The sequence below is a fragment of the Zootoca vivipara genome, chromosome 2 (genome assembly GCF_965207765.1).
Source record: "Zootoca vivipara chromosome 2, rZooViv2.hap1.1, whole genome shotgun sequence".
NCBI classification, from domain to species: Eukaryota; Metazoa; Chordata; class Lepidosauria; order Squamata; family Lacertidae; genus Zootoca; species Zootoca vivipara.
The window spans coordinates 31737083-31754230 of NC_142584.1; the positions used below are offsets into that span (position 1 = coordinate 31737083).

At 44.9% G+C, this 17148-nt stretch overlaps 1 long non-coding RNA gene across 2 annotated transcripts; it reads left to right on the forward strand.

The window, feature by feature from the left end:
- The first annotated feature begins 84 nt into the window (after window positions 1-84).
- On the forward strand, window positions 85-16349 carry LOC118079831 (uncharacterized). Of its 2 annotated transcripts, none has more exons than XR_009557195.2 (5): window positions 85-406; window positions 1706-2178; window positions 4481-4591; window positions 8752-8835; window positions 9875-10257. It is a non-coding gene; the product is annotated as an uncharacterized LOC118079831 (long non-coding RNA). The 2 variants fall into 2 exon arrangements; XR_015948030.1 differs by lacking the exon at window positions 9875-10257 and adding an exon at window positions 15819-16349 and having other exon boundaries at window positions 144-406.
- The last annotated feature ends 799 nt before the right edge of the window (window positions 16350-17148 follow it).

Consider the following 17148-nt stretch of genomic DNA (forward strand, 5'->3'; position numbering starts at 1 on the left):
GGAAAAAAAAAAGCGAGAAGGGGGGCGGCGGTGGCGGACGGCTAGGCTTGCTGGGCAGGGCCAGAGAGTTGCCTGCTGCCACTCGAAGGAAGGAGGGTGGGTCGATTTAGGGGTTAACCCGATGGGAGGGTGTGTTTGTGTGTGTTGTGAAGCGTGTTACCTGAGCCCTTGGCGCGGTTAGGAACATGTGCGCACAGGTAGGACAGGCTCCGTGTCTGGAGCGGAGGAGCTGCTGAGCGCCATCCCTTCTCCCCCCTCTGCCCCCCCCCGCCTCCTTTTTAAGTAAGAGCCTGCAGGGTTCACTGGAGTCTCAAGTGGATTTAATGAGAGTTACTTGGCAAGAAGAAGCGGCGCAACTGTTGCCAAACTATGTGGAAGAGGAACGGCAGAGAGGTCTGACTTACAGGTATCCATTAAGGGCGCCTCAGATTCCCATCCCCTCTCCCCCCACACCCTGCTAGCCTATGTCTGAGTATTGGTCTTTAAAGGGACTGCTATTATTTAGTCTTGATTTGCATGCCAGGTTTAATCTGGGTGTTCATTGATTGAGTGATATTGTTAAGCAGCGTGGCATAATGGTTAGAGTGTTGGACCTGGGAGAGCAGGGTTCGAATCCTCCCTCAGTCATGAAGCTCACTTGGGCCACCGTCTCTGAGCCTAACCTACCTCACAGGGTTGTTGTGGGGATGAAATGGGGAGAAGAACCATGCACACACCACCTCGAGCTCCTTGGAATAGAAATGTAATAAATAACCATTTGGTTGTTTTTATTAGGGCCTTATTGTTGATGTTCTTAAGCACCTTGTGTGGGGGAGGTGGAATAGTTTATATATTTAATAGATGCATCATGTTTGAAAGTGCAAACTAGTCATTTCCATGGGACGTATCTTCAAACTGTGGTATTATGTGTAATGGGAAATAGGTACAGAAAGGAAAATTCCTGGATGCCAAGTTTGGGACAAGTACTCTTTGGTGAAAGAACCCCAGCAAGGATTTAAAATCACAAATTACGCAGCAAAGTAAAGCATGGAAATACAGGTTGTTTGACTTTTAGAATATGCCCTTCCAAATTTTTTCCAAAGTTTCCTTCTTTCCCTGGCATAGAAAAAGACCACATTCAAGTTAAAAGTTTAAAAAGTCCCTAAAGGTCAGATTCATGTGCTTTTCCATACAGTATTCAGCTTCTCAGGTAGACTGGAGAAGAACAATAGTCTTGATTGCCTTCTTCTTCCCAAAGTGAGGGGAAGTGACATAGGCTAAGCCTGGCAGGACAGCTTACTCTGTGGTATTAACCTTTTTGTGTCTTAATTAGACTTAAGCATGTGGATTATATGAGGCTGGTTATCTCATAATTATCACCTGTGATAAGTAATTGGAACACATTATGAGGTGTGTGTGTGTTTGCTTGCATATACAAATGAATAAGGAGGATTGTTATTTCGTATTTTGGATAGTTGCTTCCTTCTCCTTTAAAGGCATTTCAGATGCAGCATTAAAAGTACCTTGAAGACCCTGGTTGTCATGCTCGTGTGTAGACTATCAAAATTATATGTTGGTGCAGTAGTTTAAATGCTGGGCTATGACTGGGAAGGAACAAGGTTGCTTAGACATGAAGCTCACTAGGTACCATTGAGCCTAACTTTCTTGTGAGGATAAAAAACGAGGATAAAAAACAAGACCCATCTTATGCTTCTCTTCCCTGTAGGCCACACCGGGTTCCATGAAGGACAAGCTGAACATAGACACAAGAAATAAATAACTTTTGAATAGTACGCTTTTATTTGCACATTGAGGAGGGTCAAGACCTGCTGGAGTGGTGTGGAAAGTGTGGTGGTTGGAGGGAAGAGCTCATCCTATACTGTCAAACTTTGGTTCCCAAACGCCTCCGTTATCATACGTTTCGGCTCCTGAACACCGAAAACCCGAAAGTAAAGGCTCTGGTTTTCAAATGTTTTTCAGAACCCAAAGGTCCGACGTGGCTTCTGCTTGAGTGCAAGAAGCTATTGCAACCAATAGGAAGCCGCGCCTCGGTTGTCGAATGTTTCAAAAGTTGAACGGTCTTCCAGAATGGATTACATTGGACAACCGAGTTTCTGACTGTACACTAAGAATGAACTCATTATCCTAATGTGGATCCTTCTGTAGCCCTATGCACATATGAGGAAAAGGAATCAGCAGGTAGGCTTGCAGGGGGTGTAGAAATACAAATAAATATTTTTTTGGGGGGGGTTGGAAATATTGGGGGATGGCAAAACTGCCCAGTGAGGACTGGGCATGTTCAGTGTGCACAGAACGCTGAACGACCGGGAAATGTACAATCAAGGGAGGGGATAATGGAACAATGAAGTAACTTAGAAAAGGTCATAGCTGCTCGGCTGAAACCGTCAGTTTGCGGAAGGCTTCTCATAGTTCTCTGTGTTCACAATGTGGCTCTGTCCCAGTATCTTTGACGTTACGTTGCCCCCTTGATCAAAGATTTCACCCCCTCAACCCTCTACAATAACAGGCTTATCTCCCTTTGGACTACTTGTGGGAATACATTTTTCTTTGACATTTCTAACAGATTAAATGCTTTCATTAAATGTAAATGTTCACTGCTTGCCTGATAGGGAAGGTGCAGCCATCACCATTTTTCCAAGTCGGAGTGTTTTTCTGCCTTTTCTGAGTGGCTTCTGGTTATCTGTAAAGGACTTACCTCATTCCAAGACCATGCAAGAGATTTGTTTGTTTGCAATAATCTTAACCCCATAGGAATTATTTGCACTGGAGGTGAGCAGGGTAGGGGTGGATATTAGAGAGTACCTTGTTAATGGCTTCGGTGACCACAACAAGTGCATTTCAAAGGCAGTGGTGGCGCATGAAGATGAATTACTTTTCCATATATGGAAGGGCTGCTGGTTTGGTCCACCCAATCCCTGCCCTGAGATCCTGTCCTGTCGTGTGGAGGCAGCACTCCACATTGCATGTGCAGAACCTCTGGCTGGCGAGGATACGCTGGGACGCCATGGGAGAGCAAATGCTTTGCATGCAAAATGGAGTTCCAGGTCCCAGTTCAGTCCCTGGCATCCCAGATAGGGCTGGGTATAGCTCCCACCTTAAACCCTGCAGAGCTGCTGCCAGTCAATGTAGATAAGGGATGGGGATCCTCTGCCCCCCCCCACAGGAATATAAGAAGCTGTCTTATAGCAAGTCAGATCATTGGTTCATTTAGCTCAGTGCTGTATACATTGGTTGGCAGTGGGTTTCCAGGATTACAGGCAAGGAATCGCTCTGGTGCTGGTGGTGGTTCAACTTGCATGCAGATCAGCTGCTCTACCACTGAGCTATCTTCTCCAGCTACAGTATGTCCTTTCTTTCTATCATCCCTGACCGTTGACTATAGTAGTTGGAGGCTGATGGGAGTTGGAGTGCCACAGGTTCTGCATTCTTGGTGTAGACAGTATTGAATAAATGGGCCAATGGTATCACTCCGTATACAGCAGCTTCCCATGTTCCTGGAGTCCATAATGCGCAGGGTGCAAACGTTTATTGCACACACGCCAAGTCGGTGTCAGCACATCTGCTTTGCATGCAGAAGGTCCCTGGTTGAATCCTCAGCATCTCCAGGTAGAGTTGGGGGAGATATCGGTCTGAAACTTGGAGACCTCTTCCAGTTGGCGTGTAGACAGTGCTGAGCTTGAAGGGTCAGTGGCCTGACTCCATAAAACGCAGCTCCCTTATACAGTATTTCAATGGAAATAAGCTACCTTGGTTTCTGTGTGGATTCGCTTCTGAATAGGCATGCATCTGTATGCAAGCAAGCCACTCTAATACAGTAAATGTGTGGATTGCACCAATAGTTGCTAAAAGGTGACTCTTAACAGACCCAGGTGGCGCTGTGGATAAACCACTGAGCCTAGGGCTTGCTGATCAGAAGGTCAGCGGTTCGAATCCCTGTGACGGGGTGAGCTCCCGTTGCTTGGTCCCAGCTCCTGCCAACCTAGCAGTTCGAAAGCACGTCAAAATGCAAGTAGATAAATAGGAACCGCTACAGCGGGAAGGTAAACGGCGTTTCCATGTGCTGCTCTGGTTTGCCAGAAGTGGCTTTGTCATGCTGTCCACATGACCTGGAAGCTATACGCCGGCTCCCTCGGCCAATAATGCGAGATGAGCGCGCAACCCCAGAGTCGGTCACGACTGGACCTAATGGTCAGGGGTCCCTTTACCTTAACAATAGTGTGTTGATTGAAGGTGTGCCCATTATCACTTTTAGCAGAACATTATAAGGCTCCGCCATCTACAAAATACAGAAATGTGGTCTATTTGGGTCAGTATTGTCAACCCTGATTGGTTACATCTCTCCAGGGTCTAATACTGAATTCTTCTCAGGCCATCTGGAAGGAGTAAGTGTTGAAAATGAGACTTCCAGGTGTTCCCCATCCCTCAGTTATAGCTTCTTCCTTTAAGTGTCTCAGAAGGTTTTTTTTGTTTTGTTTTGCAGATTATCAACAGCTAAATAAATGACACACGTGGCTGGATTTTATTTCGGAAGGACCAGTCATGAGACATGTCAACCCACCCCCTGACACACTTTCTACTGACTTCTATCATGGTGAGAAGCAAATCAGTCCCTATGACAGTGTGTTGAGAAATGGTGCTAAACTGGGGTTTATTGAGCAATCTGAATCATACAGGGGGAGGGGGGGAGGGCCGGGTGAGAGAGGAATATAAACGCTGCTTCTAAGACACACCCTATATTTTCCAGTTCTTAATAAAGAGATTATTATGCGGATTTGATTATAAATGGCAGCATTTTATGGCTGCTATTTTGAAGAGCCTGTATCTAATAAGTAGACATGCTTGGAAACATCACAAAGTTAAAGGTCTTGTTATTCATTATCTGACTTTGCCAGAGCTTGTGAAGTGCGCTGACATTTATAACGATTCTATGAATTTATGTGGCATCCTTTGTCCTTTTAAGGGTCTTAATTAAGCTTCTCAACTCCCCGAGGAGCTGATAAGCCCAGTTCGAAGAGAGGTGCTGAAACTTAATAAACCCAAAATCAAGGCCAGCCATATATTAAAATTGGGACATCTCAAATGGGACCTTGATAGCTGGCCTGGTTTTTTAAAGGAACATGGCTTGCAACTTGCAGTGTTCTGGTGTGAACTACGACACTTGAAATCAGGCCCAGTGTCAGCACACAGTGCCCTTAGGCAGCTGTCAGGGCCCACCTTGGAAGCTGCCATTTTAATTTTCCACAATGCCCCACAACCCTAAGTTGAGGGCATTGTGAGAAATTAAACGGATGGTTCCCAAACCTGGTGCTGATCAGAGTGCCGTTGTTGCTGCTACCACTGCCACAAAAACCTGCCAGGGTGTGCCAGTGTAGGAAAGCCCCTTAAAACCTAGAGCTGGTCCTAGTCAAAATTATAATCCTGAAATCAGTTGTATGCAGAATACTTCAATCATGAAGTATTCCAGGGCAGAATCTTTTAGCATCGTTGGGCACAGTGTGAGTCTGAAGACCATTTCTCACTGATGTTTACCCTCAAGCCAGACATTAGCCCAGCTGGGACGAAAACAAGAACAAATTGTGGGGGACGGGGGAGAGGCAGGGAGAGAAAGCTGCGAGGATGTATAGTTCGCAATCCCCCATACTCCTGCATTATCATTATGTGTCAATGTCATTTGCTGTGCGATGTGAACTTCTGCCCTTAGCGCCTGAGAATTAGGACACGTAGCACAAACACATTTAACATCGGGAACAGCAAGAGTTGTTGCTATACTCTTAGCTTGTATTCTTGGCATGTATTGTTAGCTTGGGGATTGTTGGTGTAATTTCCCCCACTCCCTACCTCTTTGTTTTAATTGTTGCGGTTTTAACAATACGTGCAGAGGATGAAATCCTTTCCTGAAAGCGTTAGTCATGTTCCGTGGAGCAGCGTGATTCCTGAACGGTGGCTCTGGGCCCTCAAATGGATTCTGGGGAAGTCATGGGTGGGTCAAGCGATTTCCAGCAGTGAGCAGCAGCAATTCAACACCGGTTAGAACAAAGGCAACAGTTCACCGGGTGACCCCCCTTAGTACAAAGGGTGGGAGATGCCAGTGAGAATTATTTTGTCACAAAACATGTGACAAACATGTGGTTGGGTTTAGTGTATTTACATGTTTCTGTAGAAGGATTCTCAAAAGATGCAACATGCCCAACCCAGCTCCAACACAGAGGGGCTCCAGCATGCAACCACTGTGTGTATAAATAGAACATATACATGCATGCAACATATTATATATAGGACCCAGGTGGCGCTGTGGTTAAACCACTGAGCCTAGGGCTTGCTGATCAGAAGGTCGGCGGTTCGAATCCCTGTGACGGGGTGAGCTCCCGTTGCTTGGTCTCAGCTCCTGCCAACCTAGCAGTTCGAAAGCACGTCAAAATGCAAGTAGATAAATAGGAACCGACCGCTACAGTGGGAAGGTAAACGGCGTTTCCATGTGCTGCTCTGGTTTGCCAGAAGCGGCTTTGTCATGCTGTCCACATGACCTGGAAGCTATACACCGGCTCCCTCGGCCAATAATGCGAGATGAGCGCGCAACCCCAGAGTCGGTCACGACTGGACCTAATGGTCAGGGGTCCCTTTACCTTTTAACATATTATATAGGGGTATGTGTCAGAAAGCTAGAACCGCTCTTGTGATTCTCTTGTTTGTCCAGCTCTGACGAATGGTATAAGAGTCCTTCTGTAACGGATTGACACGGTTTTGAAATATTTATTCCTACCTGGCTGGAAAAGAGTTAATCCACCTCCAGCCTGACTGACATAACATTCTGGTGGGGGCGGGATTGTTCCCAGTTTAAAAGGAGGCAGCAGTGGTTTTGTCAGTTGAGGAGAGGGAGAGGGAGTGGGTAGGTGTGAAGAAGAAAGTTGAGAGGCCAGGATAGTGGGGGTCTAGATGAGGTTCAGGAAGGCTCAATGTTAAATGTTTGACAGAGATTATCTAAAACCGAAACGTAGCTTATAAACACATGAAACATTAAAGAAACAATTATGTTCTAAGGTTAATAAAATTCTTCTCTTTTGTGCCAAGAAGTATCGTCATTATTTTTCCAGCAAGTTATCGGGACTCACAGAGGTGGTAACTCATTAGAGGACAAAACTTACCTCAGGAAAAGAGGTGAAAGTTTGTGTCTTAGAGTAACACTGAGGAGGCTTAGAAAGATAACCTGGGGTGTCAACACGTTGCCAGCGTGGAAAGGGCAAACTTTTGCAGTAGGGGGAATCAAGCCGAGAGAGACCCTTAACTGGTGGCAGGAGGTTATTCTATCAAACAGCCTAGAGGGGTTTTTTTGATACCAGGCCACATGAGCTGGAAGGAGAGTCTCTTTACTTATAAACCCACAAGAATAGGGTTTATTTGGAGGAGGCGGGAGAAGAGGGTGGGTGGCTTCACCTCTGGATTCCTGTGTCGCATTTTAGTAATAGAGAGGGGGACATTCGTCGCACCTTGCTCAGGTGATATTCTGTATATCCCAACAGACATGTGCAGTCACAGATATTTATGTGTAAATACCTCTGACTGCTCCTATGCACCTTCTCGATCATGAACACGGAAGAGCTCTGTGGGAAGAATTCTGGAGGGATGGAGATTTGGAGGCTAGAGGGACTTCCGGAAGCAGTGGCCTCACTTTGCCTAATGTTAGGGCCTGCTCCGAATATGTAGAGCGGCATCTTGGATTATGATCAAAACTTGCCCTTGCCTCCTTGCCCGTCCTCTGAGTGGCCATTTCACTGGGTCGAGTAGTGTGGCTACCTCAGGTGGCAGAGAAAGGGGGAGATAATTCCATCTGGCAAGCAGAACTGCTCGCTCTCATGGACCGATCACCATAGCGCAACATTGAATTCTGCTCAAGAATTCCTATAAACTGGTATCCAGTAAACAATAATTAAAAGATCATAAAATACAGAACAGATGATCAACAACAAATCAATTCAATTATCGAAAAACACTTGGCAGGACCAAAAACATTGTCGGCAAGCAGTAATTGTAGGTGCCTGTCTGATTTCAATAAGAACCGTGTTCTAAATAACTGGTGCCACTATGCTAAATAAAACCCGGTTCGCTGAGAAACTAAACAAATATGAAAATAAGTTTTGTCATTGGTATGAGCATGCACATGAAAGCTCATACCAATGACAAACTTAGTTGGTCTCTAAGGTGCTACTGGAATGATTTTTTTTTTAAAAAAAAATTGACTACGCCAGACCAACATGGCTACCTACCAAACTTTGGCCTTCCAGATGTTTTGGCCTACAACTCCCATGATCCCTAGCTAACAGGACCAGTGGTCAGGGAAGATGGGAATTGTAGTCCAAATCATCCGGAGGGCCAAAGTTTGGGGATGCCTGCTGTAACTAGAAATATGAAAATATTAACTCATGTGGCACAGTTGATCATGCGGTCAGGGATCTTGTGAGAGAAAGGTGGTAATGTGAAAAAGGACAGGGTGAGATTACACCCACAGGCTCCACTCTTGCTGCTTTTTCAGGACGTATTTTGTTGACAGATGGTGCACCTGCAGCTCCTATTTACAGGGAAGCCTCAATCTCAAAGATGATTAATATCCACAAATCTAGCTAATCACCTTTGAAACCGAGGTTCCTTTGTAAAGAGGATGTAATAGCTTAGCTCCTAGTTAAGCAACTGCACCCCCTCATGCAGTTTTCAGATATGACAACGTGATACTTCCGTCTCACCCTTATATTTCTGTAGGAGAAAACAGTCCAGTGCAGAGTGGGACCCTGTGAAGCTATAAAGTGAGATGATATCTTGATGAGCCACTTTTGCCATCTAGAGGTGAGTATCAGCACTGCCATTTTGGGATGCTTTTTTTGTGTTTGTGTGTGAGAAGAGCTGGGGAAAATGCACTGGGAGGCGCATTGCTTTGATGCAACGCCATCTAGCCTCCATGCAAACATAGCAGAAGAAATGCTCAATAAATAGCTTACGTTGTCTAATCTCCATGCAGATAAATAAGGATGAATGACCAATAGATAGGTTGTCTGGAAGTGGGTGGCCTCTGTCGGTCTCTGATGTACCTTCCCTCGAAATATGCCCGACAGTAGTTTGGGCTACCTTAGTAATTGCAGTTGTCCTCCATTGCCTTATCTGTGGTCATTTTGGGACCTCTGAGTCCCTTATTTTGCCCTGCAATCCCATTATTTTACTTGTTTAGATTTCCATCCCAATTGAAAATGATTTTTTAATAAAAAATAATAATCCAATCTGCCTAAGCACTCTCTGCTCTCCACTCCCTGCATGGTATCGCTGATCTCTGATTTATAGAGAACTGTGTTGCTCACTGTGTGAGTTAACCTCCGTCTTCCCACCCAAGGATCGAGTTGCCAACTTTTCTCCTCCTAGCTTTTCTCCACTGCCATTCAAAGTGCTGCCTGGCGCACAAAAACCAGAGTTTTCTTGCAATGTTCTCTTCCATGCCAGGAAAAGATTTATTATATATGACTTCTGTAAAAGGCAGTAGCAATGTAGTAGGATTTATTCTGTGACCAGTGGTAATAACAACATAAATTTGAAGCCACTGCCTAAACCAAAATGACAGAACATATCAGACCTATCCTTAACTTGAACTTGAGTTTGCTAGTTTACTCTCTCCTCCCAGTCCAGTTTTCTTTTCATGCTGTCATAGGCCTGAGTGCAGGCACTTTTTTGTGATTTGTAAGCCACTCTGGGAGGCTTTTCAGGCTGAAGAGCAGGATTTTTAAAATTGCTTCATTTACAAGAACCAGTAAAAAAGGAAAAAGGCAAGTTGGTAACCATACCCTTGATATGTTGGCAAAATTTTGACATGGTTCCTTCTCCTCTCCTGTTCCCTCAGTCCCTGTAATGAATGCTGCTGTGACACAGGGAGACATATCCTGCACCCTAGAAAGGGACGAGGAAGTATATTTCCACTGAAATAAAACACGCTTCCTTATGACTATAACCAGAAGCACCACTCAGCAAATTGACAGATTAAGGAAGCCGGCTATAAACGCTGATCCTTTTCCCAGCCCTGCTCTGCAAACTTCTCGGTTTAAGATAACACAAGAGGACTGGAAATGAATGAAAAACGAGGAGCAAGGCTGCAGAGATAAGGGAGAGTGAGAGGGATTCACCCAGAGAGTGATCTAGCTTCACTGACCTTAATGAAGAACCCATAATTCATATGTGTGTTTGTGTGCACGTGTCTAATTACAAACCAAAATTTTACACTACAAACCTCAGTGAGCAGATAGTATATGCAGAGAACCTTTTTTCTTGTGTTATTACATTCATTCATTCATTCATTCATTCATTCATACATACATGCTGCCCTTCATCTGAAGATCAGGATGGTTTGCAATATTAAAACACAAAGCACATACCATAATAATAATAATAATAATAATAATAATAATAATAATTTATTTATACCCCGCCTACCTGGCTGGGTTTCCCCAGCCACTCTGGGTGGCTTACAACAGAAAAATGAAATAAAATAATCTATTAAACATTAAAAGCCTCCCTAAACAGGGCTGCCTTCAGATGTCTTCTAAAAATCTGGTAGCTGTTTTTTTCTTTGACATCTGATGGGAGGACGTTCCACAGGGCGGGCGCCACCACCGAGTAGGCCCTCTGCCTGGTTCCCTGCAACTTGGTTTCTCGCCACGAGGGAACCGCCAGAAGGCCCTCAGCGCTGGACCTCAGTGTCCGGGCAGAACGATGGGGGTGGAGACGCTCCTTCAGGTATACTGGACCAAGGCCATAATAACAATAACAAACCAAACCAATACTTCTTCACAGAAAACATTAAAGTAAAAATAATTTATGCTAGTTCTAGGCATATAAGTTCAGCAAGCAGATTGCTAAAATTGCCAAATTCCCACATACACCCAATATTCCCTATGACAGGAACCCATTTAGGAAACTGGTTGTATCCATTTCAAAACACCCCTGTTTAAAATTTCTAAATGTACTAGCAAAACAAGTTGCTCCTCTAAAAGCCGTAAAATGGCATCTATGTAAAGTTTGGGGAAACTAAAAGCCACTGGTCTTATTTAGAGGAGGAACAGAAGACAATCCTTAAGCGTGAGTATTCTATAGGTTGTTTTCCAAATTGCTATGTCCCTAAACACCAGAATATGTCTGAGTAAGGAACTATGTATCCTTGCATTGTCTGGAAACTACAGCAGGGCTGGCTTCCACCCAAACAAGGGGGCTCAATACCATATCAATATCATCCATACTGAATGAACTTGGAAAAGTTATCACCAGTTTGTTGCCATCTTGGCCGCAGAGTAAAAACATTTCCCAAAAGTACTTTATTTTATGACAACACAATTGTACACTTGTAAAACCTCCCAAAACCCAATGCAAACATGCTCATTTATAGGGTGGGCAAAAAGAGAGCAGGGGCTCTTGCGAGCTTCAAAATTTATCTGAAATTTAGTCTTCCATACTACTGTCCTCTTTTGCATCTGACCATCTTTCTCATTTGCCAAATAAAAGGTAAAGGTAAAGGGACCCCTGACCATTAGGTCCCATCACGGATGACTCGGGTTGCGGCGCTCAGCTCGCTTTACTGGCTCATCTCGCTTTACTGGCTCATCTCGCTTTACTGTACATCTTCCAGGTCATGTGGCCAGCATGACTAAACCACTTCTGGCAAACCAGAGCAATGCACATTTACCTTCCCGCTGGAGTGGTACCTATTTATCTACTTGCACTTTGACGTGCTTTCGAACTGCTAGGTTGGCAGGAGCTGGGACACTGGACAGAGCAACAGGAGCTCACTCCGTCGCGGGGCTTCGATCCGCTGACCTCCTGATCGGCAAGCCCTAGGCTCTGTGGTTTAGACCACAGCGCCACCCGCGTCCACATAGAAGAGGCTAATTCATATAAATCAATAGGTGGAACTTTAAATAGCATTGAGTTAAATATGATCACCTGCTAATTGCTTCAGATCAAACTGCAGTTGCAGGGGAAAGGGTGACTCAAAAGTTGGCAGCCCTACTACAGACTAGCAGCTGCTTGATGTTGCTGTATTGGAAAGTTGATTCCATTCCCACAGGAATGTCACAAGGGTTCACTTCCAAATAATGCTATTTTTTTAAAAAAATCTACCAGGTTTTTAGCACTGATTGTTGTGAACGTAAGTGTAAAAATGTGCAGGAAATGTCTGGGGAAATCCAATGGGGGTGGTGTAAAGTTGACAACTCTTTTTTTGCAACAGGTCTGCTTATTTTTCCGTAACCAACAATTATCTGATTATTACATCATAAAAAGGTAATACAGAACAGGAAGAACTTAAACAGGCAACTTTTGAAGCAGCCCCTTTTAACAGCCGTTTGTTGATCTGCATCAATTAGCAGCTGAAAATGTTTAGCTCCTTGCTATGAAAAGCTTCAGGTGCTGATTTCTAAATTTCGAAACTGTGTTAACAGGACAGGCGTAGGTGAGTCCAGCTTTATTCCCCCTAAGTCTGTCGGCAAACCAAGGGAGAAAGTGGGAAGGGTTTCCACTTCCCTGTATATCTCTTTGCCAGTAGCCTATATATATAAAGTAAAGGATGGTTACGGTAACTCCAGTCAAAGGTGACTATGGGGTACAGCGCTCAACTCGCTTTCAGGCCGAGGGAGCTGCTGTTTGTCCACGGACAGCTTTCTGGGTCATGTGGCCAGCATGACTAAACCGTTTCTGGTGCAATGGAACAAAGTGAAGGAAGCGAGAGTGCACGGAAACGCTGTTGACCAGGCATCCTCAAACTGCGGCGCTCCAGGTGTTTTGGCCTACAATTCCCATGATCCCTAGCTAACAGGACCAGTGGTCAGGGAAGATGGGAATTGTAGTCCAAAACATCTGGAAGGCCGAAGTTTGGGGGTGCCTGCTGTTGACCTTCCCGCCGGAGCAGTACCTATTTATCTACTTGCACTGGCGTGCTTTTAAACTGCTAGGTTGGCAGGAGCTGGGACAGAGCAACGGGAGTTCACCCCATCGCGGGGATTCGAACCACTGACCTTCTGATCGGCAAGTCCAAGAGGCTCAGTGATTTAGACCACGGCACCACCCGCATCCCTCGTAGCCTAGATAATGCTTCTTGGAACGCAGAACTTCAGAGTGCTCAAAGCACTTCACATAAATGACCTTGTAATCCTTACAACAGCCTTATATGGTAAGAGGAGATTGCACAGGCTGAGAAACTGTTGGTGGCCTAAGGCCAGCTAGTGAGCTCATGGTCGAGGTGTGATTCAAACTGGGGACATAGGTCAGTCTCTTTGCCATTATGCTACACCAACACCCCATAGTCGCCCTTGACTGGACTTAACCGTCCAGCGGTCTCTTACCTTTTTACACCAGCTCTATATTGTATAATATAAGACAAATATGTACTTCTGTTCAGCTTGGATAGCTTATACGGGTCCATAGATTTTAGCACAGATTTTAGGTCTCTCCAGTACATGGTTATATTTTATTCCGATGACTCAGAATAAACTAAAAGGCAACAAAACCAAACCCACTTGCTGTGTAATTTTATACATGTTTGCTCAGAAGGAAGTTTCACAGCACTGAGTGGGGCTTACACCCAGTAACTTTGGAAAACCGAGAATATTGACATTTGAACACTACAGGGCACAATCCAGCACAGCTAAACCCATAAAAATTATTGTGCTCTTGCACAGTTTCTGCTCATTTCAACCAGGCTTCAGTAGGAGAATTGGGTTGTGATCCACACTTTTGCGAAAGTAGATAGAAATCTTGTATGTCACGTTCAGAAATGGGTGAGCGTTACAGGGGACAAGAAGGACCCAGGAAGCTGCCTTGTACTCAGTCCCACCAATGGTCCATCTGGCTCAATGTTGTCTATACTGACTGTCAAGATTTCAGACAGGGAGTCTCTCCCAGCCCTGCTTGGTGATGCTGGGCATTGAACTTTGGACCTTCTACACGCAAAGCCAATACTCTACCCGCCGAGCCATGGCCCTTTCCTTAAGCTTTCAAAGACAGTCATTCCACCCCTGCTTCTGCATGACATTTCCATGCATCTTCTAATGGGTGTGTGTAGCCACTTGTAAAGAGCCACAAGGAACACAAAATAGACAAAGTGATACCCTATGTCACGTTAATTTTGGTAGTATCAGAACAGACACTTCAAGCACAATTTAGAAAGATGGAAAACCTGATGACGAGGCAACGATTCGAGACACAGAGAACATTTCCTCTGGAAGAACTGTGTTGCATAATATTCTCTTCTTAATAATCATATAAAAGAAACCCCACCCCGATTGTAATCTTTTTTGTGTGTGTTGTTGTTTTTTTAAAAAACAATTGCTCTGGAAGCTAAGAAGCTCTGTTCTAGATATGCTAAGGCTTTCTAATTTTAAAACCTCATGCTGTAATTTTTTATGTTTTAACTTTCATAGGTCATGTTGTGTGATTTCAGCCTTGTTCTTATCCCCTGCTGTAAATTGTAAAGGCCTTTAGCTATACACAATAAATTGATTGAATATGTGTGTGTGCATGTTTATATCTTTAGCAGATCATACTTCTGCATAATTTGCATGGGTAGCTTATCTGCTACCTAGATGCTGAGTGTCGAGATAGCTGATTCTATACACAAGAGACATCAGCTCAGTTAGCCACCCCCAACTTGGCACCTTTCCGATGTTTTGGACTCCAGCTTCCATCAGCCCCTGTCAGGTTGTGGAAGGCTGAGATAGAGAGAATGGACAGCAAGTTCCCCCCTTGGGTTCTGGTGGTAACTTTGCTTGAATACAGGTACTGTATGCAGATGTGCATGTCATAGCAGGCCTGTAGAAGGCAGGAAACAGCTGCTTCCTTTCACACTTACTTATTCAGATTAACCAAATGGAAGGGTAGCAATAACTCCATAGAGCATGATGAAGCTACTCCTGGGGAAAAAAATAGCTTTACAAATTGCTTCCGCTGACTTATCACATCACAAAAGAGGATTTCCATCCATCTTTGGGGGATATGGCTTCTCTGGCTGTCCTGACACCTGGTAAAGAACAGAAAACTTGCAGAAAGCATTTTCATAAATCTACCAATTTGTCTGTAATAATTTGGATTAAAAAACAACAACAACAGAGTTTAAATCGCTATTAGGGGTTGTAGGGACAAGATTGGTGGAGGGGGTAGAGAAATGAGAGCATTGTGGATATACAGGGGGAGAAAAGAGCCTGGAGGCCTGAGGGAAAGATACAAACAGAGGTCTTCCCTCCCTGACTCAAACCCCTTCCAAACCAGTGGTCTAAACCACTGAGCCTCTTGGGCTTACCAATCAGAAGGTTGGCGGTTTGAATCCGTGCGACGGTGGTGAGCTTCCATTGCTCTGTCCCAGCTCCTGCCAACCTAGCAGTTTGAAAGCAAACCAGTGCAAGTAGATAAATAGGTACCGCTCCGGCGGGAAGGTCAACGGCGTTTCCATGCACTCTGGCTTCTGTCATGGTGTTCTGTTGTGCCAGAAGCGGTTTAGTCATGCTGACCACGTGACCCGGAAAGCTGTCTGTGGACAAACACCAGCTCCCTTGGTCTGAAAGAGAGACACAACCCCATAGTCGCCTTTGACTGGACTTAACCATCCAGGTCATTACTGGTTGCTAGTTCTTGCATCCACTAATGTGAGGGCTAGAAATATGGTTGTGTTAAAAAAGAAAATAATTACTAGGATCATGCATATGTTGCCACCTCCTGTTACATAACCAGGTTCGGTGCTGTGCAATTTGACAGCATCTGTGCAGACTGCTGCACGCTGCATTCTAATATTTGTTTTTCCAATACAGATGTGGTGGCCAGCCAGGCAAAGAGGAATCCCGCTGAATGAGTGGAAAGCTATCCACTGCTGAAAGTACGCATGCTGGGAGCCAGATGTCTCTAATTCTCAGAGCATGCCGCATATACCAGAACTTCACTGCTCCATAAAACATTATTAGATGCCATTTGTATGTCTCGGAACTTCAAAGTTATTGCACTGAATAGAAGAGACTCTGTATCTCCCTACAGTATTTGGCTTCTTAAGGATTTATCTAGCTACCTGAGGAGTGCCATTGTCTACTGTTTATCATCCTCACCGCTCAGCTATCACAGACTAAAGAAAACAGGCAGAAATTTGCAGGACCCAAGGGGAAACTTTTAAAAGAATTGCTAAGTTATTCAGGAATTCACAAAGCTGATTGTTTCTTCAATTAGTTTCCCTTCCGTCGTCTCCCACCAAACGGTGTTTTAGCCTTACAACAACCCTCTGAGGTGGTTACAGGTAGATAGCCGTGTTGGTCTGACGCAGTCAAAACAAAATAAAAAAAATCCTTCCAGTAGCACATTGGAGACCAACTAAGTTTGTCATAGGTATGAGCTTTCGTGTGCATGCTATCTATGCATGCTATATGGGTTGGACATGCTATCCATTCACACATGAGAAACTAAAGGCTTGGCATGCCTTGCAGCATCTGTTCTGTAAACACTTGGACTTGCCGGGTGTTTTTAAAAAGTGTTTTAAAGCCATCAAACAATATGACGTTGGGCATCCGAGACATTTAAGCAGCAGAGGAACAGGCAGTGGCTGTGCTACGTTGCAGCCTCCGTTCCGGTCCTGCCATTGGACAGAGTGACCTGTCCCACCTCAAGTAGTAGATCTGGAGTCACCATCAAGAGGAGGCAGCTCCCAATTAGTAGATAGTGCAGGGCCCTTTAAGAAGGTGCAAGAAGAAGACGTGCAAAAGTAGATCCTACCCTAGCGGTCCCTTCACCCAACCTCCTTCTCTCTCTGCCTGCTGCAAGATGCTCTGGGAGTACAGTAAACTTTGCTGCTGCAAGCAGGAACTGTGCAGAAAGGCTGAAGGACTGTGTGATCACTGAGCTGGTCAGCTCCAATGGCTACACGCACCCTGCGCTACTCTGCGATGCAACTTCAGCCTTTGATTTCCGACTGTTAATGAGAAAGCCTCACTGTTCAGCACCCTGCTTCTCAGTGGTTGGTCAACTTAATTCTTGTCTCTGTGAGGCAGGTGTGGGGAACCTTAGGCTCTCCAGATGTTGTGACGCGACAGCCCTCCATCATCTCTCGTCATTGGCTGTGCTTGCTGGGGTTGATGTAAGAGTCAGCAGAGATCCCGA